Source organism: Heteronotia binoei, chromosome 2 (genome assembly GCF_032191835.1).
Source record: "Heteronotia binoei isolate CCM8104 ecotype False Entrance Well chromosome 2, APGP_CSIRO_Hbin_v1, whole genome shotgun sequence".
NCBI lineage: Eukaryota > Metazoa > Chordata > Lepidosauria > Squamata > Gekkonidae > Heteronotia > Heteronotia binoei.
The window spans coordinates 93,812,525-93,839,140 of record NC_083224.1 but is presented as its reverse complement, the minus strand read 5'-3'; the positions used below and the strand labels follow the sequence as shown (position 1 = coordinate 93,839,140).

The 26,616-nt window shown below is 47.0% G+C and overlaps 1 pseudogene; it reads right to left on the bottom strand.

Annotated features, from left to right (window-relative positions):
• Window positions 1-1,328: 1,328 nt before the first annotated feature.
• Window positions 1,329-17,818, bottom strand: LOC132567333 (phospholipid-transporting ATPase IF-like; annotated as a pseudogene).
• Window positions 17,819-26,616: the final 8,798 nt, after the last annotated feature.

The window sequence follows — 26,616 nt, the reverse complement described above, 5'->3', positions numbered from 1 at the left end:
CTCCATTTCCGGCGTCTCAGTTCAAAACGCACGAAGCGTTTACAAGCTTTGGCACGGGGAAGGCAGGAGCCAGTAGGGAAGCTTCCGCTTCCCCTCCAAAGTTCCTGCCAGCTCCCTTTGCTACACAGCATCTTCCGACATTCTTTTAAGAGGTGTCTCATCGGTGAGACCCTCTCTAAGGCTTGCAATCGGGGCTGCTTGCCAAGAGCCCTCGGTCAAGCCCTCTGCATCACTGTGCCATCTTCCTGGAAGTCTAGCCATCACATTTAAAGGAACTGCACACTTTTTAAATGCCTTCCCTACATTAGAAATAATGGAAAATAGGGGTACTCTCTTTTGGGACTCATAGAATTGCACACCCTAGTCCAATCATTTTGAAACTTGGAGAGCATTTTGAGGAGAGTCATCAGATGCTATGCTGAAAGTTTGGTGCCTCTACCTCAAAGGATAGTTCCTCCAGAGCCCCATATACCCCCAGATCAATTCTCTATTATACCCTATGGGAATCAATCTCCATAGGGAATAATGAAGTGCCCAGGAGACATTTCCCTCCCCCCCCATTTCTGATGACTTTGAAGTGGGGGAGGGCCTGCTCCCACCTGGGGATTGGCATCTCTACTCATGAGTTGCTGAACTTCCAACTTCTTCAAAGTAACACAGAGCAACCAAAGGTTCAAGTTTACCTTTCCTATGCAAATGTCCTGTGAAAAGATTGCGCAACCAACCAAGAGTCTGGGCTGCTTTCACAGCCACTGGAAGCAGCCATGTTGTTCTATCTGCTCCCCTGCCCCCATTCAGTCTTAAAGACACCAACACAACATTCCAAGAGGAAGCCTTTCCAAGTGGAGTCTGAAGCCTCCAGAGGTGGCTTCCCCCCACTGGCCAGCTGACTGGGAGCGGGAAGGAGCCTGGGAAAGCAAGAGAACCCCCGCTGGGATCTGAGGATTGGCAAACCTATACTAACCACAGTCAGCCCTGCTTAGCTTCCAAGATCTGACAGGATCCAGCTTGCCAGGGCTATCCAGGTCAGGGCTCCATTTCTAATTTTTTTAAAGTTTATTTTGCAAAAAAATATACACATTCAGCATTTGTGTTTTTATATACTTAACATCATTCTAGTCATTTAAACAACATGACTTCAAATCAAGTCTCAATGCAGACAGGAAATCTAGCAAATCTCTGGGACCTCTCTACCAAAGCCATTACACGTTAAAGATATCGTATGTAAGAACACATTACCTCGGTCTTTTCTGTACACGTGGGCTGCAGGTGCCTCTACAGCACTTTCCCCACAAAGTCAAGTAACAGACATGTGACCACAATGATGATTATGGCAAACCAAGCAAAGCCATTGAACAACAGTGAAACAAATCTTGGCATGCAAAAAGTGCCCATATAATTCCCTCACAGAACAAGGAGAATACAAAGTAAAACACAACGAAATCCCAGGTAACAAAATGATTGGTTCAAGTCCATAAATGTGTATCTAAAGCCATCTTCATCATAACAGTTACATAACTGTAAATACCAGAGTACCAAATGTCCAGTTTCTAAACATCTGGTCATTCCCCAGCAAAGATGTGTCTCCCCCTATCAGAAGATGTGAACCATTAGGGGAAAAATACTAACAAATCCCAAGAAGGTCCAGTAAAGGAAAGGCTTGTAGCCCCAAGTGGGTGTATTTACTAATGTCTCAGTAGAGCATTGGCTTGCTCTGCAACACATGAAGGTGCACATGCTTTTCAAAAAGACTACATGAGAACTGGCAAGGAAGTGAAACAAATGTTGTATAAAATCAGATATACACTGTCATACAGAGTTTGTTGTGGAAACAAACAATAGAACTGATGTAAAAATTGTAGTGTAATAAAGCACACATTCTTGTAAAAAAGTACTGTACAAGGGTTGCTAATATAATATAATAAAGGTGGCTATGAGCAAAAAGTAGTTTTGAAAGGAATTTAAATCTTGCTATTCCATAGTCACTGTTTCACAGCTTGCCATCCTTCTTTGCCCATGATACCTATGCCAACATGGGCTTCTTGTATCATGGTAACATCATTAGACCCGTCACCAATGGCTAACATGATGGGTTTTTCTGAAGATGTTTTTATCAGTTGCACAACCTTTGCCTTCTGCAGAGACACCATGCAGCATAGCAGAGCAATTTTGACAGACCTCCATTAAGAACTTCTTGTGCTGCCTGAGCACCAGGGACAGGCTGGTCCCATCCACCACCAGACCATGCTGAATTACTTGGTCATCCTTTATCCTCCTGACTAGCTGCCTCAGCTTCTATGTGCAGGTAGGTACTGTTGGACTTCTGCTGGGCAAGTTCCAGAATATTCATGGTTCTGTGGAAGTGCCCACAGAATAAGCTGATGCTGACCATTGTCTTGTGCTGGTGAGCACCCACACTTTGATGCCTGCCAGCCTCAGGGCATAGATGGTTTCTTGTGCTTTGTCTTGGAGCTTGTCTACTCCCAAAGCTCCCAGCAATTCGGGGGGTTTTCCTTCCAGAAGCACTCTTCCAGCTGCTTCAAGGCAGTTTTTGCCTCATAAAGGTGCTGGCCTATCTCCTTATACCCCTCTGACATGAAAGTCACACAGTGGCCAAAAAAACCCCACAGGTGCCATGAAGAGGTCCATCAGTGGGGCCAGGACACTAGAAGCCATCCCACTGTGCCCCCCCCCAAGCACCAAGAATACAGAGCATCACTGCCCCAGACAAAGAGTTCCAACAATACGCTGTGGCTAATAGCCACTGATGGACCTCTGCTCCATATGTTAATCCAATCTGCTCTTGAAGCTGTCTATGCTTACAGCTGCCACCACCTCCAGCAGCAGTGAATTCCATGTGTTAATCACCCTTTGGGTGAAGAAGTACTTCCTTTTATCTGTTCTAATCTGATTGCTCAGCAATTTCATTAAATGTCCACGAGTTCTTGTATTGTGAGAAAGGGAGAAAAGTACTTCTTTCTCTGCCTTCTCTATCCTATGCATAATCTTGTAAACCTGTATCATGTCACCCCTCAGTTGACGTTTCTCCAAGCTAAAGAGCCCCAAGCATTTTAACCTTTCTTCATAGGGAAAGTGTTACAATCCTTTAATCATTCTAGTTGCCCTTTTCTGCACTTTTTCCAATGCTATATCTTTTTTGAGGTGGGGTGACCTAAATTGTACACAGTACTCCAAATGAGTACTCCAAATTCTTCTTTGACAGGGATCATACTCCAGGACATGTAATAATGTGTACCTTTTCTGGATGTCAAGGTTTTTTATCTCCATACTTTCTCCATCAGTTTTAGTAAACACTACACCAATCCTGCAGGCAGCTTCAAGTTAGCTAAAGCTTTTTCATCCAGGGAAGAGGCATGAAGCTTAGTGTCTATGGTAGCAAAGTGGCACTTACAAAGGGATATCAGATGTCCCACCAATACAATAACAACAGCCACCTGCCAGAACAGTGTTTGAACTGTAATTAAATCTAGTTAAGGGTGATGGAGGAGGAGTTCTAACTTCTGTTGCACATATATAACCACTAAAACAGATCATGCATGTAAAGCATAGGGAGGGGAAGCATCCTTATATTTCTTTGATATATCATTGGGAAATATTAACCCCCCCTTCTGCATCTGTTCATAATATTAGCAAGGGTTTGCTGCTATACTACTTTAAGTAGCTTTTTCAGTTGCCATTCAGGAATGAGAAGGAGTTGACACCAAAACTGACAAATAAAGGAAGGATGGGATATCAGAGGGGAGAGAGAAATGAAAGCCCATCATGAAGGGAAGAGAGCAAAATGGAGGAGGAAAGTGTGGAAAATAGGAAGAGGAATTAAGAAAATAGGAAAGTTTGTTTTATTTTCTATAGTGCACTAACCCCTTCGTAAGATCTGGCTGCGCAGATAAAATGATAAGAGTTGGGGTGGAATGAAAGGAAGAAGGGAAACAGACTGCTGCGAATAACAACTGTGTTAGGAGGCTGCAGCCTGGCAATGCTTGTAGCAGCAGCCATGAGCTATACTGGCTGGTCTTGCCTTCTTCCCGTGCTGGCTTGGTTGATGGATTTAGCAGGATATACAAGTGTTTGCCTCCTAGTAGTAAGCATTGCAGAAAGGCATTTGTTTATTCTGTTTTCTATCTTGATTTTCTCCCAAGGAGCATGTAGTGTATGGCGTTCGCAGAACGCAACCAGTTCATAAGGGCCACAACAGCAGAATGACATCAGCCGCGGAGGCAACTGAGAAACATCCAGGTGCCTCCGCGCTGGGCGCAACGATCCGCCAATCACAGCTCGTGGCGGGAAATACGGCTGGCCGGCATTGGACCGGCCAGCAGGGAGAATAGTCCGGCAACTGTATATATGCGGGATCCGGCCCGCGTGCTCCCTCTCTCCATCTTGTATAGTACCATGTAATAAACTATGTTGCCCTACGCTCGTCTCCAAGTCTGGTACTTTACAGTGGCGACGAAGGTGGGATTCTAGCCTCATCGGCTACGACGGAGATCTTGGGCGACGAACGACCGGACACGACCGCCGCCGCCACCATGGCCAACCAGGGCGGGATCACCGGCTACCTCGAGCCCTTCGACCCCGCAAATCCAGAGGGCTGGGAGTCCTACTCGGAACGGGTCGAGTTCTACCTCCGGGCCAACAAGATCACCGACGCCGGAGCAAAGAGGGATGTTCTCCTGAGCGTTTGCGGGCCAGCCACGTTCGAGATCGCGAAGGGTCTCTCGGCGCCCGCCCGCCTGGCGGAGAAATCCTACGAGGAGATCATCCGGCTCCTCACGGGCCATTTCTTGCCGCAGCCCTCACTCAGATTCCTGTTCCACAGAAGGGACCAGACCGCAGGAGAGTCAGCAGCGGACTACTTGGCGGCCCTCCGCAAACTCGCCGGGAACTGCAACTTTCCCCAGCTGGAGGAAACCCTGGCCGACCGATTCACGTGGGGCCTCCGCGATGAAAGGCTCCAGCAGAAGCTCTTCGCCAAAGAAGAGCTCACCCTCCAGGGCGCCTTCAGCGAGGCGGTAGCGTGGGAGAGGACCGCCAGGACGTTTCCCCGGGCCAAGACCGAGACCGCTCACCACGAGGAGCTGGACCCCGAGCACCAGGACGAGGGAGAAGCCTTCCAGACGCGACGCGCCGCAGGACCTGCCGCCCGAGCTCCACAGCGCCCCCGAGCCCACGAACGGCAGAGTCAGCGCACCAGCGAAAGGGCTAAATGCGCCAGCTGCGGCGACCCCCACGATCGGCGGGACTGCCAGTACCGGACCTGGGACTGCAGGAGCTGCGGGAAGACCGGCCATATCGCGCGAGCTTGCCGAGCCAAGCCCAACCGCCCGCGGCCGACCGCGCACCACGAGGCCGCCGAGTCCCACTCCACAGCCTCCACCTCACTTCAGGTACTGAATTTACCCCTGACCACCCCCAACAAGATAACGATGGCGGTCCTCATAGACGAGGCCCCCCTGCACCATGGAAGTGGACTCAGGCTCCTCCATCTCCATAATTGCGGAGGAGACCCTGAGAAGGCTACGCCCCGGCCAGGGGCTGCAGCTGCGACCGGCAAATTTCATATTGCGGGACTTCCAGCAAAACCCGGTCCAAATAGCGGGGTGGGCACGGGTGCTGGTGGAGCGGGGGTCCTTCAGAGGGCCCCTAGACATCCTGGTAGTCAAGCGGCCGCTTACCACCCTGTTGGGTCTTGCATGGTTTGGCCCCTTGGGAATCCGAGTAGAGGTGGTGCGCACAGCCACAGCAGGAGGGTTCGGGGAGGTGTGCGGAGAGTTCCCCGAAGTATTCGATGGGTCGCTGGGTAGTTACAAGGGCCCGGCCATCTCCCTACCGCTCGACCCGACGGTCAGACCGATCCGGCTCAAGGCAAGGAGGGTCCCCTTCGCCTTGAAGCCCAAGATCGAGGCAGAGTTGGACCGCCTAGTAGCCCAAGGGGTCCTGGAGCCAGTTGATTACGCCATGTGGGAGACCCCCATAGTGACCCCGGTCAAACCAAATGGGGACGTGCGGATATGTGCCGATTACAAGTGCACAATTAACAAAGCGCTCCAAGACAACCCATACCCGGTGCCAGTAGTCAGCCACGTCCTGGCAGCCCTGGCGGGGTCAACGATTTTTGGGAAGCTGGACCTGGCACAAGCCTACCAGCAGCTCCCAGTGGACGCTAAAACGGCCGAGGCGCAGACGATAGTTACCCACAGGGGGGCGTTCAGGGTTAACCGGTTGCAGTTTGGGGTCAGCGTGGCTCCGGGGATCTTCCAGAGTATAATGGATGCTCTCCTTAAAGGGATCCCCGGAGTCCAGCCGTTTTTCGACGATGTTTTAATTGCTGCCCCGGACCCTGAGGAATTCCGCAACCGCCTGCGAGAGGTGCTCCGCCGTTTCCAAGCCGCTGGACTAAAAGTTAAGAGGGAGAAGTGTATGCTGGGGGTGCCACGGGTGGAGTTCCTGGGTTTCGCAGTGGACGCGGAGGGAATCCACCCGACCGAGGAAAAGACCAGGGCCATTGTTCAAGCCCCAGCCCCCACGTGTAAAGCGGAGCTACAGAGCTTCCTGAGGGTCCTCAATTTCTACCACACGTTCATACCCCACAAGGCGGCTCTCGCCGAACCCCTACACCGATTACTGGACAAAAAAGCTCCATGGGTGTGGGGGAAGAAGCAAGCCGCCGCCTTCCAGGCAGTTAAAGACGTTCTGGTTTCCAACGGGGTGCTGCACCACTTCGACGAGCGCCTTCCGGTCATCTTGGCTTGCGATGCATCGCCGTACGGGGTGGGCGCAGTCCTGGGGCACCAGTTACCGGATGGCCGGGAGGTTCCGGTCGCATACTACTCACGCACCCTGACCTCGGCAGAACGGAACTACGCACAAATCGACAAGGAGGCCCTGGCCATAGTAGCGGGGGTCCATAAATTCAACGATTATTTGTATGGGCGCCGGTTCACGATAGCGACGGACCATAAGCCGCTTTTGGGTCTGTTGGCCCCAGACCGACAAACTCCCCAAATCCTGTCCCAGAAGGTGTTGAGGTGGAATCAATTCCTCAACTCGTACACCTACACGCTGGTACACAGGGCGGGCAAGGCAATGGGTCACGCGGACGCTCTCAGCCGGTTGCCGCTCCCTGACACAGGCCCCGATCCAGCCCCAGCACACCAGGTCATGTCGATCGAGTCGCTGCCGGAGCAGCCCCTCCACGCGGCGGAGGTGGCTAGAGCCACCGGGAAAAACAAAACCCTAGCACGGGTGCTCGACTGGGTGGTGAGGGGGTGGCCAGAGGGGAACATGGGGGAAGAGTTCAAACCCTACAAAATGCGAAGGGAGGAACTCACAGCCCACAAAGGGTGCCTACTATGGGGGAGCAGGGTAGTGGTCCCCCCCCTCTACAGAAACGGGTCTTAGAATCACTCCACGAAACACACCCAGGCATAGTGAGAATGAAGGCCCTGGCCAGGAGCTACGTATGGTGGCCGGGGATGGACGGGGAGATAGAGAACTGGGTCCGGAGATGCAGCACATGCCAGGAGTCGCGGCCGGACCCACCCAGCGCCCCAGCTACACGATGGGAGACCACAAGGAAACCGTGGTCCCGGCTCCACATTGATTTTGCCGGGCCGTTCCAGGGACAGATCTTCCTAATCATTGTGGATGCATACACAAAATGGTTAGAGGTCGTTCCCGTAGGGTCTACCTCATCAGCAGCAGCCATTAGAGCATTACGCAGGGTCCTGTGCACCCACGGTATTCCGGACACCATAGTCTCGGACAACGGGGCAGCGTTCACCTCGGGGGACTTCCAGGCGTTCCTCCAGAGGTACCTCATTAGACACATCCGGTCAGCCCCCTTCCACCCGGCCACCAACGGCCAGGCCGAGCGGATGGTCCGAACAACAAAAGAGGCCCTGGGAAGGATAGTGCAAGGCGATTGGGACCACCGGCTAGCCGCGTTCCTCTTCGACAACCGGGTCATCCCAAACCCAGTCACCGGGGTCAGCCCAGCCGAGCTCCTCATGGGGCGCAAGCTCACCACAAGGCTAGATCGGCTAAACCCCGACAGAGCCCCCGACGTGCGAGGGTCACCGGAGGTCAGAGAAGCGGCTAGGGGGTTCTTCGCAGGGGACCCAGTGTACGCCCGCAACTACGCTTCAGGCCCCGAGTGGGTAGCCGGGCGGGTACTACGGGTCGTGGGTTCCCGCCACTATGAGGTATCCACCGAGGGGGGCCAGATCCTACACCGGCACATAGACCAGTTACGCCGCCGGACTCTCCCAGAGGTACCCACGGAAACGAGGGAGGGGACAGGGTCCGAGGGGCACCCAATGACACCTGCACCAACACCACGGCCACACACACCAGCAGAGGCGGACCAACCCTCGGACCCCGACCCACAACCCAACAACGCTCAACCCCCCGGGGAAACCCCAGAGGCGGAAGTAGCCCCGGCACCACAAGCCACTCCCAGGCGTTCAACACGGGAGCGCCGACCTCCCGCCTACCTCCAGGACTATGTCACTAACTAAGGGGGGAGGAGTGTAGTGTATGGCGTTCGCAGAACGCAACCAGTTCATAAGGGCCACAACAGCAGAATGACATCAGCCGCGGAGGCAACTGAGAAACATCCAGGTGCCTCCGCGCTGGGCGCAACGATCCGCCAATCACAGCTCATGGCGGGAAATACGGCTGGCCGGCATTGGACCGGCCAGCAGGGAGAATAGTCCGGCAACTGAATATATGCGGGATCCGGCCCGCGTGCTCCCTCTCTCCATCTTGTATAGTACCATGTAATAAACTATGTTGCCCTACGCTCGTCTCCAAGTCTGGTACTTTACAGAGCAAACACACACATAAACACACATGAAGCTGCCTTATATTGAATCAGACCATTGATCCATCAAGATCATTATTATCTATTCAGACTGGAAGTGGCTCTCCAAGGTCTCAGACAGAGGTCTTTCACATCACCTACTGCCTGGTCCTTTTAACTGGAGATGCAGGGGATTGAACCTGGGACTTTCTGCATGACAAGCAGATACTCTGCCACAGAGCAGGTAGAATACATGAGGGGTATTGCACCATTTTACAACTTGAAATGGATTTGGGCTCTGTTAGGGAAATGGGAATCAAACTGCTTGGGTGGAGATGGAGTGACAGATTATCTGCTGGAATGCTTTGCCAGGCTGCCTTTGAAGACTGATCGGAAACTACAGATGGTACAAAATGCAGCAGCAAGATTGTTTACTGGCATAGGTTGCAGAGAGCACATTCTGCCAGTTAAAAAAAAATCGCATTGGCTGCCAACTTGTTTCTAGGTACGATTCAGAGTGCTGGTTCTTACCTTTAAAGCTCTAAATGGTTTGGGATCATGGTACTTGAAAAACTGCTTACTCCCATATGAGTCTATTTGTCAGTTAAGATCAATAACAAAGGCTCTATTGTGTGTGCTCCTTCTCACCTTCTGGGATAAAGTAAAGGGCAACCTGTGAGGAGGCCTTTCAGGGGCAGCAGTTTAACAGTGGAATGCCCTCTGCACAGCAGTGTGCCTGGTGCCAGGTTTGCTAAGCCTTAGGCATCATGTGAAAACTTTATTTGCCAGAGATTTGGTTAAACTTTACAATTATGTATTCTCATTTTTACCTGCTGATTTTATTTATTGTTTACTGCTGCTTTTGATTGTGGTTTTTATTCTCCAGCATGTGTTATCTTCACTGATGTTGCAAGCTGGCTTGAGCAATAAAGAGTAATGCATAAATTCTCTTCTTTGTGCTACATAGGCTATTTAATGTGACATCATGTGAGTGCTGGCTCATGTTGTGGGACATACATGAATGGTGCTAACTGTAATTCTGAGCATTGTACTTCTGAGCCCTCATTTCTCCAAGGTCAGGGACAGAGGGTGGTGCTAGGGAAGAAAGTATCTCCCAGGCACCCTTTAGTTTGGGGTCTCTCAGGGAGCAACCTCTCCCTGATGCTGTTTAACATCTACATGTGTCCCTGCCCAACTGCTATGGAGTTTCAGGCTAGGGTGCCATCAAGATGCTGATGACACCCAGCTATATCTGTTGATGGGTGGCCAGCCAGATACCAATCCAACTGTTTTGGCTGAAGGATTGGAGGTCATGGTGGGATGGTTGAAAGACAGCCAGTTGAGATCGAATCCAGCTAAGACATAAGTTCAGTGGTTGGGCAGGGAGGATTCAGGGTTGGGGTATCAACTTCCAGTTCTTGGCAGTGTGTCCTTAACACTGGCACCGTCAAGAGACTGGATGTGATTCTGGATGTGATTAAAGGAAAACTTTAAAATAAGGATATTTTAAATAAGAACAATTTCCCCACCACAAGATTATTTAAAATCCATTCAGCCCTAATTCTCACTTAGAATGCCTCATGGTTTAGAAAGTTAAAAGACAAAAAATATTAATAATCCACAGACCAAAGATAATGTTTTAAAACCACCCACCCACCACTGGAGAATATTCACCAAATCAGAGTCAATATCAGGTGATTATCTGGGAGTTGGCACCCATGTAAACTGTGCATAAGAGAGAAGTTCAGTTCTTCCCCCAACGCATTCATGATCTGCTGTGTGTGAACTCCCCCGCCGCAATCCAGACTACTTGTGCTTGGGGGGACACCCTATAGCAGCTTCAATAAGACAATAAAATAAAATAATAATTTAAAACATTTTTTAAAAAAGCAACTCAAGAGAATCTTTGTGTTGGATGTTGGAGAGAATCTGCACTTGTCATTTTGTCAAGACAGACAGGTCAGCCATCAAAGGAAGAAGAGGGTGTGACCTTCTGGGGTGGGGAAAAAGCTCATTGGTTCTTAGGCACTGATGTTTGACTCCACCCCCTTTCCCTTCCAGCTGATGGAAGGGGTGGAGCTTTATTTGAAAGCTGCAACTGTCACTTGGGTGTTTCCACTTGCTGAAGCCCCCACTGAACAGGGGCAGAATTTTGGAGCACTACCCCCACCCCCAGCATGGGGGAGGCTCCAGGACTCCCCAATCAGCTCAGTTCACTTTCCCGGGGGAAATGCGGACAACATCCGCCATCTTTCAGCCAGCTGTTGACCTACACCATTCTCGGCTACAATGGGAGCTACAGGCATGGCCTCTTGGTAAAAGGAAGGAGGGTCTTCCATCCCCAGGGACCCCTCTGGAACACAGCTGCAGCTGTGCTCAAAGAACAAGGGATATTAGGTCCAGGATAGCAGGTGGCACAGGAGCCCAGGTGTGACCTGTCTCTTCATAGGAGGGGAGGGGAATAGAGGCATCCTCTGTGTGATTTGTGCCCAGACCATCCATATCCTCCACTATAAAGTCCAGGTCTTCCCAAGTTTCATACACCTGGCTGATGCAGCCACACGGGGAGGGTGCAGAATCAAGGATGAAACAAGGACCAAGGTGCCCACCATCTGAGGGATGGAGTTGACAAGAGTGAGGGAATTGCCATGTGGGGCCACAGAGGTTCCTTGGGGCCTGCAAAGGATATCCTGAACCACATGTCATTCCACTCTGTGGCAGATGGCAAGGCCAGGCAGACTAGTGAAGACATAACCAGGTTGGCAGACGTATTCCAGCATGGTGCCAACTTCAAATGTGCCATTTTTCAGGGGGCCCTGCCACAAAGGGGGCTGGCATAGCGAGGCACTGTGGAGCGGTAGGTCTGGCTTCCCACACCCTTTTCCTAGTTAGAGAAGTTGGGTTCCACAGAGGCCTATAAGAATCAGGGGCACCGCCAGACAGTGCATCCCCACCACAGGAGCTTCTCCAGCTGGCTTTGGATAAGCACTGCAGCAAAGCCCTGAATAAGCGCTGCCTGGATGCCTCCTTGTCAATGGTGACCCAGATCACAAATGTTGCAAGGCTGGCATTTCTCCAGCTATGCTATGTCAGGCCCCCCTATCTGTCCCACCCTGGCCTTGTCACAGTAATCCATGCAAAGGTCACCTCCAGATTGGACTACTGTAACTCGACGTATGTGGGCCTAGCTTTGAGGCTGATCCAGAAACTTTAACTTGTCCAGAATGCAGTGGCACAGGTCCTCACAGGGACCTGCAATCAGCGTATATTTGACCTGTACTGTATGAGCTGCACTGGTTACCAGTTGAGCACCAGATCAGGTTCAAGGTTTTGGTGCTTACCTTTAAGGTCCTGAATATCTGGGGCCCATATATAGTCGGGTATACCCCTTGAAGAGCAGTATGCTCAGCTGATAAGAACTTTCTTGTGATCTTCAGCCTGAGAGATATTGGTTTGTCTTCAATCAGGGCCAGGGCTTTTAGTGCCTTGGCCCCAACCAGGCAGAACTCTCTGCTGAGTAATGTCTGTTCCCTGCAGGACTTTTTACAGTTGCACAGAGCTTATAAGGCAGAGAGGTTCCTCCAGGCATTTGGATGAGGACAGCAATGGTGTTCACCTGACAGGCACTCTTATTTCCTGCGAGATGGCAACACAATTGGAATTTGATTGCTATCTGTTTGAATTGTATTGCTGTTATGAATTTTACTGGGGTGTTTATTTTTAAAATTGTTGTCTACTGTTTGTGATTTTAGTTCGTTGTACACTGCTTTAGGGAATGGGCAGTGTATAAATTGAATATAATAAATAAATAATAAATAATATATCTATCCTGATTGTGGTGCTTGCTTGCTCTCTTTTTGCCATGGACAGGCCAAAGTGTATGACTTCCTGTTCACAGTTAAATATAGGGGACATAGTTCCTTAGCTACCGTCTGCCAGTGCTTCTGGACTCAGAATCCTCCAGGGCATGTTGATGCTTTGATTTTGGTGATCCTTATGGATACAGAGCAGGGAGATCCTTTAGGGAAGGCAGCTGGACCTAGAGCCCTTGACAGAGAAAAACTGCCTTGTCTTCTGCCTGTGTCCCCTTGGCCTAGCTCAGTTAGACATTGCAGAGAAAGAGTATTTGTCTACTGATGGCTCCAGAGGATCCTTGTGATGTAGCTTGCAGCCTGCAAAAGGAGGTGCAGAGTTCACAAAGTCTTACCTAGGCACCATCAGGACCGTCCCTTGTTCTGGCATGGCATAGAATCAGCCATGAGGTCCCTGTCCAGTGTCACCCCAATTTCTCTAGTGTCATAAATTTCCTCTTTAACATTGCTAATAATTCTAAGATCCTGAAATCAAAGGAATCCATCTAAGCTATATTCATCATAATTAGGTTTGTGAGGCAGTCTTCTGTATTGTTTGGTATGTGGAGAACCTATGCCTTGTACTGAGTCAGACCACTGAGCTGTTGGTATCAGTAATGTATACTCTGACTGGCAGTGACCCTCCAGAGTCTCAGGTAGAGGACTTTCACATCATCTGCTACCTGATCGTTTTAAATGGAGATGCTGGGGATTTTAACCTGTGACCTTCTGCATGTAAAACAGATGCTCTACCTTGGACCTATGGTCACTCACTAAGCCCATGTTTTTTTCCCCTATGTTTTCTTCTTAGTTTCCTTTCCCAGTAGGGGAAGGTAGGCAAACACAACTTTGTTTAATTTACCTGCTAGCAACTATGATACCAGATAGTCTTGGGAAGAAGCTCCTTCCTGCCCATGTGATGTCTGACCAGACTGGTTTTGCATTAACGACCTTCCCAGGCCAATCTTCTCAACAGGGACAATTGGAGCTTGTCTGTTCCCACTGCCAGCCACCAGCAACTTACTTGCCTCATAGCAATGTAAAACTGTAGTGCTAAAGGCCAGTGCCATTTAATGTAACAATCCATAACCATCCCTGCAGATTAATTACTTGGGAAGGCTGTCAACAGATTGGAAAGGATTCAGGGGGGAAACTACGTGGGTGATGAAGGGTCCACTCTAGAAGGTTTGTCATATGACGAAAGGCCAGAGTGATGGAATATGTTTAGGCAGGACAAAAGAAAATGAAAGGATGGCAATTTTCAGCTGCTTAAAGAGACATCAGAAAGAACAGAGGATACAATTATTCACCACATTTACAGAGGATAAAAGAACATCTTGCAATTCATTTAAAGGATAGGAAATGAAATTTAGGTTAGACATTGGGAATATTTTTTTCTGACTTTAAAAGCAGTCCAACAATGAAACATCCTCTTTAGAAGCTCCTTGGAGGCTTTTAAGGTAATGCCAGCCAAGAATCCAGCAAAGATGTTTTATGTATAAGGAATCTTTCCTTATAGCAGGGAGGCTGCATTACATAGCACCTGAAGTACATTCCCAACCCTATAATCTTCCAATTTCAAATTGCCAATCTGTTGCATTTAGGATTAATACATGCAGGGGAAATGTTGTAGCATGGAAAACATATAGACTATAGTCATAATGTACGTAACACCATATGAAGGACACAGAATATTAAATTTCGGTCAAATTGTATATTTGCGGGTTAAGAACATAGATGCAAACATAAGATTATGACTCTGTGAGTAACAACAGGCAGATAAAAATTGCAGGAGATTGCTGATCTCTGGGACTAGAGGAGTAACTTCTTTATTATTTATTTATAAATTAGATTTATAGCTTGCCCTCCCCTGTACAACAGGGCTCAGAGCAGGTGACAACAGTATTAATATGAACAATATTTATATTTTTAAAGTTATTAAAATTATTAAAACAACTCTTGCAATACTACTGGCAACCAGTAAACTAGTACATAAAAAGGGAAGCATGACATAGTGCCCCTTATCCAGGGGAGAATACAATTTCACTCTCACATAGCCCGAAGCATGAGCAACCTGGCACTGTTGTCAATGGCATTTTACTTCAAAGTGAGCAGGGACTTTCCTTGCCTAGCACCAAGTCTGGGTGAGACACTTAAAGACTTCCCTTAAACAGGGAGGGGGCACTATTAATTTCCTCTTTTCTGTGCTGCATGGGAGATTTTTTTTCTTGAATGTGTGTGGGGATGGGGATGCACATGTCACAGCACAAATCTCCTTTCTTAATTTCACACTGTTCCAAGATAATGTAAACTTTCCAGTCCCTGAAGACAAGTAATTAGGATTGGAAATTATATATGCTGTGAAGGAGACTTGGGCTATGGTCACACAAGCAGTTTGATCCAATATTGTTGTGGTATCCTTATGGATTTAAAAAGCATGATCAGACAGTGACATCTGCCTTCTGTGCCCCACTTGTCGCCACCCTGTTCTGCCCCATCTTCAAAGTGGAGTAAACAGACACTGGGGAAAGCCCGGTCTTTAGGGATGCCAGGGCTTTCACTCTGCATTTCTGGCTGTCTGAACTCCCCTCTTGCTAAATCAAGCCATATAGGAAATCTGAACTTTCCCTTCTGTTTCCACCTCCTTTTGTTTCTTTTGGATTAGGCAGCAATGTGCGCATAAGTGCATTATCGCTCCTAGCATTGTCAATCACCACAGTCAAGTAGTCATTCTGAATTGGGAGTCCCTGGGGGAGTTTTTTAGCGACAACTTCCCAAACCCCTGTCTCTGCATCAGAGTTGCTGCTGGAGAGCATCCCATGATTGACAGGAGGGTAAATGTACTGAAGTCAAGAGGACTTATCTCATGTAAATCTGCACTTTACCCTTCCTATGTATTCCAAGGAAGAGAGGTGAAGGGAAGGAGGCTGAGTGGGGCCAGAATACTTGACAAAGGGATTGTGGAGCTGTCAAAAAGGTGCTGGAACTTTGGGTACATGCTTATGCGCATGGGTGAAAGACAAAAGAAAAAAGGGTGCTGCAACAATTTGAATGATTGACCATGGGGTGAGTGTGTGGTGAAGCCAATTCAGGATGTCTGATCAAAATTTCGTGTTACAGAATGAAACAGTGTAATTAGAGACATGGCCAGACTGTGCCAAGCCTGTCGTGTAACCACAGCCTTGATGTGACTAATTGTTTCCTCTTTTCCCCTTCAGTTGAAGACATTTTCCCTTCTCTCTACATATTGTAGAAAGTGGAGAAAGTGATGATGGTTGTAGTGGGGGTGTCTGAAGGTGTCCATGTGTGTTGATTCTGAGACTGAACACAAACCAACACATGAAGCAGCCTCTCTGTTCTCAAGTTACCATGAATTGGATTTATATCCCGCCCTCCACTCCAAAGAGTCTCAGAGCGGCTCACAATCTCCTTTACCTTCCTCCCCCACAACAGATACCCTGTGAGGTGGGTGGGGCTGGAGAGGGCTCTCACAGCAGCTGCCCTTTCAAGGACAACCTCTGCCAGAGCTATGGTGGACCCAAGGCCCTGCTAGCAGGTACAAGTGGAGGAGTGGGGAATCAAACCCGGTTCTCCCAGATAAGAGTCCGCACACTTAACCACTACACCAAACTGGCTCTCCATATAATGTACATATAATCTATGTATACTTGATTTTTTTATACATGTATATGAGTAATTCTCAAATTTCATTTAACTGGTTAGGCTGGGGGTTGAACCTGCAGTCTTCTGCATGTAAAATAAAATAAAATAAATGAAAGAAACCCTCTTCCACTGAGGCACCACTCCCCATCATTGTAACCTTATTTCCTCCCAAGGCGGAAAAGTTGGATTTGGTCCCATTGCTTATGTGTGTCTTTTTCTCTTACTTCAGTTGGGAGAGAGCAAAGGATCAACAAGGCTGGCAGAAGAGAATAATATCAGCATGGTGAAAATTGTAAGTGGAGCAGTAGCAGAGATACTAAGAAGGAGAAGCAGAACTGAGAATTCCCACTGGCTACCCCCATCTGAGTTTAGTGACTATTAGAGTAGGGATTAATTAGGAGGGAAGTTCAATCTCCCCCAAGCTCCCTTTAAGCTCCAAAGGGGCAGCCCCATTAAGAGCTTAAAGGGAAAGGCCAGGGATCCCCCAATTTGCTTCCCCCATTATACTTCAGGCTGAACAGAAGCAAAGAGCTGCTGGACAGGAGGAGGGCAGGTTCCTTCACTCTGCCTTCCTTCTGCATTGCTTCTGTGGCACACACATGCAGTCCCCATTCTTCCACTTTTGAGGTTATTTCCTCCCTTTGAATGGTCTCTAACTCTCAAAGGAAAAGCTGCAGGGCAACTGAACCTGTCAGTAAGGGCCACTCTGCACTTCCCCCCCCAAAATGCAGTAAAGCAGTCCTGGTTGAGTATTGCTTCTTGTCAAAAACTCCCTGCTGATAGTAAATTAGCATGTCACCTCTCCCTTTGGTGAGATAGCTTTCTTATGTGTAGGGATTGTGTTTTTCTAAATGTGGGAAAGCACTCAGTCTTATAGCCCTTACTTTCATTCTTTGGAGGGAGAGTCCTAGGAAACGATGTTTCACCCCCTCTCCCCCCCACCCCCCTGCCCCAGCATATATATAAGCTATTTGGATGCAATAAAGCTCTGCTGTCCATCAGCTCTGCTGGAGAAGATAAACTGCTTCATCCTGTGCAAAGAGCTCTGATCCCTTGTGCTGTGAATTGCCCTAAGATTCTCACAGATATCACAAGGGGCTGAGCTGCTGAGTCCCTGATAGGCTGGAACAACTCACCATTGCGGGTCTGCAAAGAGAAGGAGCATGGTTAATTCTGTTAGCTTGTTTAAAAATTAATTAATTAAGGAAATTTCCTGTCTGCAAATAATCCAGATATTACGAAATCCCAATAAAACTACCATGACTGGCAAGCTGACACTGCCAACAGTGCTCCCAGATGCTGCTGTGGTAATTGATGGCCTTGTGTAATTTTAAATTAGGATTCTGTTATTAATTTTTGTCCCTGAAAAATACCTCAGTGTTTGGAATAAGTTTCTTGCCAACTCCTTAATAGTGCTGGGTAGCCCCATGAGAGAGTAATCACTGTACTTCTCAAAGGATAGTTTCAGCAGTGTTCTCATCGCAGGGGAAAAGCTCCTTGTCAATTCCCTGCAGCTCATCTTGTTTCCTTTATCTCACTTCAGAATGTGAGACTTTGGCATTGTCATAGCAATCAGCAGATGATCTTGCTGGACCAAGGAGCACATGTTACACAGGGAACTAGGCAGAACTAACTGGGAGAGTGGTACAGTAGAAGAGAGCACATTAGGTGCTATGTTATATCTGGAGGGCAAACGCTACAAAGGGCTTAGTAACAGTTTCCTGACTCTGTCTGGAGAAGGCATCTCATCTCATGGTGTAGACTATATTAAGAACATAAGAGAAGCCATGTTGGATCAGGCCAATGGCCCATCCAGTCCAACACTCTGTGTCACACAGTGGCCAATATATGTGTGTATGTGTATACACACACACACACATGTATATATATACTGTGGCTAATAGCCACTGATGGACCTCTGCTCCATATTTCCAATCCCCTCTTAAAACTGGCTATGCTTGTAGCCGCCACCACCTCCTGTGGCAGTGAATTCCACATGTTAATCACCCTTTGGGTGAAAAAGTACTTATCTGTTTTAACCTGACTGCTAAGCAATTTCATTGAATGCCCACGAGTTCTTGTATTGTGAGAAAGGAAGAAAAGGACTTCTTTCTCTACTTTCTCCATTCCATGCATAATCTTGTAAGCATCTATCATGTCACCCCGCAGTCAACATTTCTCCAAGCTAAAGAGCCCCAAGTGTTTTAACCTTTCTTCATAGGGAAAGTGTTCCAAACCTTTAATCATTCTAGTTGCCCTTTTCTGGACCCTGATAGGCCCTTAGGCCTCTGTAAATAGCCAATCCATGTACATAGTTAAGGTCCAATCAGAAGGGGGCAAGAATTGTATAAAGGAGCGGGAGGTTTGAATAGAGCTCAGTCTGTGTTGGTGTTCCTGAAGTAAAGCTTGCTGAAATCACTCTCCGACTCTGGTCTCTTACTGCGTCGACCCCAGTACTTTACACTATCCTTCCGATATAACTTATAAACAGGAATCACCGTGTCCCACTGATTCTCCTCATTCCACCAAGTTTCTGAAATTCCCACAATCTCTATGTTTTCCCCCAACACTAAACATTCCAACTCATCAATTTTACTTCAAACACTTCTAGCATTTGTATACAAACATCTATAATTTCCCAGGCAAGTTAGACCCGCAACCTTCCTCCTGCTGCCTCGAGACTTTGGCAGACTCTCCATACTGTTTGCCACCATCTCAGTGGACAACTCTGATCCATTACCTGGTAGAAAAGTAACAGCTAACCCTTCATCTCCTAAAGCATATTGTGCTTCAGGAGGCTGTTAAGTTCCAAACAGTGATACCTGGCTTGGTGGTTTCACAAAACTGTTTTCTTTATCTTAGTGGCAAAGCAGTTTCTCACTTGGAACCTCTGCATAGGGTATGGCTATGTGCTGCATCCATTGTGCATCTCACACCTGTGCAGCCTGCTTCATGGCTGAATGAGAACCTGAATCCCAATTTCCCAAGTCCTAGATAGACCAATGTTCTAACCATTACACAACACTGACCTTACCAGTCTATATACCTGAGGAACTATGCTGGCAGAGTTTACCACATAATGCCAACATTTTTAGATAGCTTCTTGGATTCCTGCAGTAGCTTTCCTGTCCCATCTTTCTGCCATCCTATTCTGATATTTCTATCCATGAAATTTCTCAGCTCTAGTTCTACTACCCTCAGCCAGCCAAAGGTCTTGTGTGCTTCTTAAACCACCCTGCCAATTCTGTCTTGCTGCCTCCTAGGCCTGAATTTCACTTCTCAGAATTCTCCTTCAGATATCTCATTGAAAGCTTCCTTTTCCATGACATTTAATGCCCCAGTTTGCATCACTAGTAGCCAACTGCATTTGCTTTTATATGTTCTGTGTCTCCTTTCTTCCCCTCTTCTGCTGTCTTCCTCCATACACATTGTCAAAACTTAGATTTTAAGTACCTTGGAGCAAAACCCGAGATTTTTAAAAACTTGTATTATTCTAAAATACATACTAAATATACATTCTAAATATACACAATACTTATGGGGCAGCATAAATAATAATGACCACCAGCCCCCATAGACACCAGAGTTCTGTACTGTCCTTTGCTTTTAAAATAATCATTCTTCAGTGCGCATATTCCCCTGCAGCTCCCAGCTGCTAGCAGCCTGTGTATCTTCCCTCTAATAGGGTATGGGGGCATCTGGCATGATTTGGGCATTACTGCAATTGATTGAATACACTCCGGCAGAGACTGTATCATTTGTTTGTGATGTTCAGTGCCTGGGAGTGCTGGAGAAGCAGCAATTCTCCTCAGAGCAGGGCAGTGACCATGTGCACATTGGAGTGAAGCTGAGAGCTGGTAGGATGGTTCATCTGAGGACCCAGATCAGTCATTTGCCTGACTCTGAAAGGTAGTAGCTACTGCTGAGATAGTGACTCTGTCAGCACTTTGGCAGAATGAACTGAAAGCAGTGAGTAATGCCAGCAAACACCTGGGCCTTGAATGGACCTTCTTGTGAAATACCTGTAGGGCTACCAAATCCTTAGAATAGATATAGCAGCAGTCTTCCAGATATTTGATTAATATAGCAGAGTTTTGCTCAGTCACAGAAGAGTGATACTGTGTACAGTAATTAAATCTCCCAAGAAGTATATTGCAAAAAAAGGTAAACTTACATTTATTCAAGTAGATGCAGTTCGCATTCAGTTGCCATAAAAAGAAGAGAAAGCAGCCTAATCTAAAGAGTATTTTCCCTATTACAAATTGTCAGCTTATCCAGCACCATGTGTGTGGGAGTATGAGGGCATTGCATCTACAGGAGAGGCCTTCAGAGACCTGTGTCTCCATGGAAGGCCATGTAAAGACAGCGAGAGGACAAAGGGGGGGGGGCAAAGGGCAGCTGCCAGGTTAAGACAAAGAGAAGCATCTCATTCAAAGAAATAACAGCTGTACACACTTAAGAGTGATGTAGGGCCCCCCAGTGTTCAGGCATGTTGAGTCACTCACATGGTGATGCTGGAGCATGCTGGACACTGCTTTTGCTTGGTGCTGCAAGAGAATAGTGTGAGAGATTTTGGAGGGACATCAAGGGACTTGCTAGGTTCCCAATAGTGACAGCTCTCTTCTTCAAGTTCTCAGTAAGCTGCAGAAAACTCAGGGAAAGGGCAGAAATAATTCTCTCACTGAAGGCTGGCTTGGCAGAAGCAACAGAGACATACACCCAGAGCCTTAAAAAAACCCAAAACTACTGTGTGTCAGCCCTGGAGTGTATGAACTAAGGTTGCCAACTGGCATGGAGAAAAATCTCCTATTCCTTTACCAGAGTCTTAGTGGGCTGTTATTTTCAAGGAGATGGTACTTGCCTCCATGCCATGAAAAGCTTCAGTTGTGCATTTCCACACTTTCAGCTTCTATTATAAGAAGATATTGGATTTATATCCTGTCCTGTACTCTGAATCTCAGAGTCTCCAAGTGGTGACAATCTCCTTTAACTTCCTCCCCCACAACAGACACCCTGTGAGGTGGGTGGGGCTGAAAGAGCTCTTACAGCAGCTGCCCTTTCAAGGACAACTCCTACTAAAGCTATGGCTGACCCAAGGCCATTCAGCAGGTGCAAGTGGAGGAGTGGGGAATCAACCCCAGTTCTCCCAGATAAGAGTCTGCGCACTTAACCACTATACCAAACTGACTCTCTATTACAAGAATAGGCCATTTTTTCCAGGCCATTTGACAATCGCAATATGAACTAAAGGGAGTGAGAGTGTCTTGGAGCAGGTGTTGTTTCACCTTTGAGTAACCATAGCCATCCCTCACATACATGGAATTAGGAAGAATTCCTTGCAGGTTGAATGATGTGGTGTGTTGGGAGCTGTAGGATCAGTATCTCCTATACAAATCAAACACTGCCGTGACATTAGCATAAACTCAATGGAGGAGAGTGAGTCCATGACATGGAATTGGCTTGGGATAGATAAGCTTTTTCAGTGAGTATTTTAAAAAAGCTCATCTATCTTCCAAGAGTTCTCTCCCACATTTCTGCACACATGTTGATGCTGCTATGTATGTGTATGCTATTGCATTACCCCCTGGGAACATTAGTTTGGTTTGATACCCCATACACAACTGAATTGGCAGCAAACACTGATGCCACACCACTGTAAGTGCGTTGGACACTTTACTAGTTTATTCATTTACATAACATAGTATTATTTTGTGATACATATTCATTAAAAATTTACATAATTTCAGTGGGAGGAAGGGGTTAATGTTAAGAACACCTGTGCACAACTCAAAGCTGCTGGCTTTGGGCACCTGATCTGCTTAATGCTGGCTGCACATGCTTAGAATTTGATTCAATATTCTAAGGTGGAGAAGGACTGGGGGAAATTGTGCTCAATTTGTAATACATGCGAGCCAGACAAATTCTTGCACCAACCCAGGTAATTACAAACTTGATCAGATAACTGATTCTACCTGCCTAGTATCTGGATATGTCATGTGATCCTTTTCAGGTTCTTTCAGGTAGAGGCTTTTTGGGCATCAGGCACTTTGAATGAATTAGCATGTCAGCCTGACATTCATATTCCTTATGAGGACTATGATAATTTTGTGTAGGTTCTTCTGGGAACTAGCAGGATCAGCATGAGCAGCACAGTATGAAAGCACCATGCAGCTAGTAAGCTTCTCCGCTAGGTGGAAGTTCCCTTAATAAACTACCAAGGGCTGAATATACTCAGGCTTCAGAGCCCTCTTCAGGCACAGAAGGGAATACTGGTAGGCATCCTGTCTAAACATTACCCAGTGCTTGTGTTTGTGCTGGAATCATGGTCTTCTCCATTTGCCTGGTCAGCAGAGCATGGCCTTAAGCTAAGGGTTTGCTGTACTTTGGCTCCAACCTCCCACTTGAGACATTGACCTCAGAAACCACGAGTCAGAGAAAATGTCTTCTGAATTTGACTAGGACCACAAACCCAGCCTGCTGCTGACTCTGTGTATATTCTTCATCATGTTGGATTCATGCCACTGCCAATACAAAGGTAACTGCCAATAACAAAGGTAATGTTGTGATCCGCCTTGAGCCTGTCTATGGGATAGGGTGGAATATAAGCCCACAAAATAAAATAAATAAAAATAAACTTCTGCACAGTGTGTGTCTTGTGCAAACTGGGCTCAAGAAACATTGTGAACCTGTGGTGGATTGTTTTGTGGCTGCTCCATCCCACACCCAAAGGGATTTAATTTCAGCAATGGGTGCAGCAAAGTGATCCCTGTGCTTAATGTCATTTGTCATCCTTTGATGGGCTCTGAAGCTTGCCAAGGATGCTGAGGAAATGAATAGAGAGTGATAATAGAAATGTGACAGTTTCCTGATCCTTACAATAAAATATTCACTTGTAATTCAAGGAACAATCAAAACACAAAGCGTCTCAAGCTCACCGTGTGCACAGGGATGAGTCACCATCACTCCTATTCATCCAACTTGGTAGATGAAGGACTGAATTGCTACCCAGGAATGGCAGGACAGTGTGTGTGTGTCTGTGTGTGAAAATGTGAAGCCAGTACTTTCTCTGTCCCGCATCTCTAAAAAGAAGCCTAAGGACTGCTTTTACTTCAGGCAAGAAAAAAGTGTAGGCAGCTCAGGGTCATTGTCTTGGAGCTGGTCAGGTAGGGTCAAAATGAAGGGGAAAATAGGTTGCTGTCTCCCTTCCAGATTCCCTTCTATTGATACCTGAAGTCATTAGATGCTGGGTTCTAAGCCTCTGGCAGAGGATGAAAACTTTATTAGGACCTGGACAGTGACAGCTCTAACCAGGAGCTCAGGATACTTTATTTTCAATCACTGTCAAGTGTTCTTTATAGTCTCTTTCAAAATGAGCTGCTTGTGTCTGACCAGCATCCATTGGCATGGCAGCTGTACAGACTCTAAAGGTGAGGCCTCCTTCTCTGTCTGGGCAGAGATTTCATTTCAGGGCTGCTTTTGACTGGTGCTAAATATTAATGGTGGCGGCTGCTGCTACTGCTGATATACTGTTACTTATCTGACTGTAGAACAAGCAGGAACATATTGGGAAACCTTCAGCTGCACAGATGGTGAGTGCTGGAACAAAGCTGAAAGGCCACCCAAAAGCCACTGTTGTGCATTTCTCCTCTTCCATGGTAGGCTAGAGGGAGACTGTGGTACTCTGTGTTTAAAGCTTAATAAGGACACAGTGCCCTATGATATATGCACATCCATCACATTTTTTCCTGGTTGATCTAATAAGGCTACAATCCTGAGACTAAGTGTCAAGCATGGTGAAATTCCATTGATAATTGATTGTTATAGGGTCCTGCCTAACACTGGTCTGTGAAGTATCATGGTGGACCCAGCTTTGCTAGCTTTGTTATTCTTTCCCTCCCCCCTTCTTGCTTTATTGCCTGAAAAGTAGAAGTAGTGAGAAATGAAACTAACTTGAGAAGAAGTAATCAGCACCTTCCCATACATTCCTGGTAGGGAGTGAGACACATCTGGGGAAAGCAAGGACAGAGTCCTGATAACACTGTGAGAATGTAGACATTTATGATAGTTTATGTGTGAGAGCTACCCTGCACCCCCATCCCTTGGAATCCTTTTGAAGTAAGCCTTAAAAGTATTGTATCAATGTATATGCAGTATTACTCTCAAGAATCTGTTACACAGAAAGTATCGGTCTATCAATAAACGTAGTCTTTGTATCAACTTCGACTCGTCATTGAACCCGCATGCGTGACACTAAGCACTTCACAGGATTTGGCTTTCCCCCGCTTTGGCCTTAACTCTGGATCCGCATAGATTTCCTTTTCTGAAATTATTTAGCCAGTCACAGGAAGCCACACTGCAGGAGGCAGAGTCTGGTTTTTTACACCCATCACAGCTTCTTCCGAGGTCACTTAGACTGGTCAGCATGTGTTCAGATGAACTGATTTCCTATACAGGCACACTCTTCCTCTCCCATGGTAGGCTGCAGTGGCACTAAGGTCCTATTCCTATACAAAGCTGCTATATAGAGTCAGACCACTGGTTCATTCATACCTCTGATGGGCTGCAGCCTTTTTTGGCTCTGCTCCCTGCAATCCTGTAACTGGAGTCTGAACTTTGTGCTCTGCTCACCCTGGGTGGTGGGAAGGGGGATGGCAAAAAGTTCTGGCAAGTCCCCTTCCCCTGAATACATAGATAGGCAGATCTGGCTGCAATGATGGAGGAAAGGTTCCTGGTGGGTGTTTATGAGATCCTGAGGCAAAGTACATGCAAAGACTCTGAGAACAGAAGTGCTCTGCTGCCAGCCTTGAACACATGAACATCAAGCCACTTTATATTGAATCAAAGCCTTGGTGTATCAAAGTCAGTATTGTCTACTCAGATTGGCAGCAGCTCTGCAGGGTCTCAGGCAGAGGTCTTTCACACCACCTACTGACAAATCTTTTTAAACGAGAGATGCCAGGGACTAAGCCTAGGACTTTCTGTGTGCCAAGCAGATGCCCTACCACTGAGCCACAGACTCTTCCTCTGTATTGTATTGCCCTGAGTATTTGTAGCTTGTGCAAAGTACTAACTCTGTGCTCTTTTCCTAAACTCCCCTTCTCCAGGATCTTACTTGTGTGCCCACAGATATGGATACAATGAACCGTATTCTGCTGTGAGTTGTGAAAAGTCTGTTGTGTTCATTTGCTGGAGGTGATGTTCTCCAAGTGCAGTGGTGTAGCATGACTGACTACTAAATTATTTAAATTCTATTCTGTAACATACCACAGGGTGGTGCTCCCATCTGGGATTCTCCATTGACTCCAAAGAGAGTGTTTTCACTTATATCACCTATATCAGGGGTGGCCAATAGTAGCTCTCCCGATGTTTTTTACCTACAACTCCCATCAGTCCCAGACATTGGCCATGCTGGCTGGGGCTGATGGGAGTTGTAGGCAAAAAACATCTGGAGAGCTACCGTTGGCCACCCCTGACCTATATGAGCCACCTTGTGGGAAGGGTGGGATATAAATTACAAATAAATAAATAAATAAATATGATTGGTCTAAGGGCCAAACTAGATATGATTTTTAAAAATGAGTTAGGTTGAGGTTCCCCAATTTGACTGCCGTGTACAGCCCCCAATGGAACTAATAATGCCCCCTGGAACTGTCAGGAAAACAGCACGGTGGGGAAAGCTAAAGTCCTGTATCTTCCTGTGCCATAGTCTAAACTGGGCTGCTGAGGTGCTTGAGAAATTAGTTCACCACAACTACCATCTAAGTGCTGGGTTGGGGAATCTCAACCCAACTTGATAAAATGTAATGTTCAGTTTGGCCCTAATATTATGCTGATATAGAGGACAGGAGCAGCCCTTAGGGACTATGGGATTCTTATCAAGCTTTACTTCTTAACTGACATTCTTTCAATACTACCCATTCTCTCCCCCACCCCAATTTGTGCTGATAGCATCCCTCTGGCATAAGGGTTTTCAAATAACCTACAGTTAGTACAGTGGCCGCACTCAGGAGGCCTCTGTGCTCTGCTGATGCTAAAGGGTTTTTTTTGAGGGGGGAGGTAAATATGATCTTATGCTGGATGAAACTTAAGGACAGAATTTTACTTTCTCCCATGACTTTTACATTTCAATTAATATTCTCCTCATAATATGATTTATTGGCTTCAGAGCTCCTCTCTGAAATTTGATGATGTGAGACGTTGTTATGTGGCTTTGTGTTATGGAAATTCCATTTCACAGTTTCTTACATTAATTTCATACATCAGATTGTTACAGAGCAT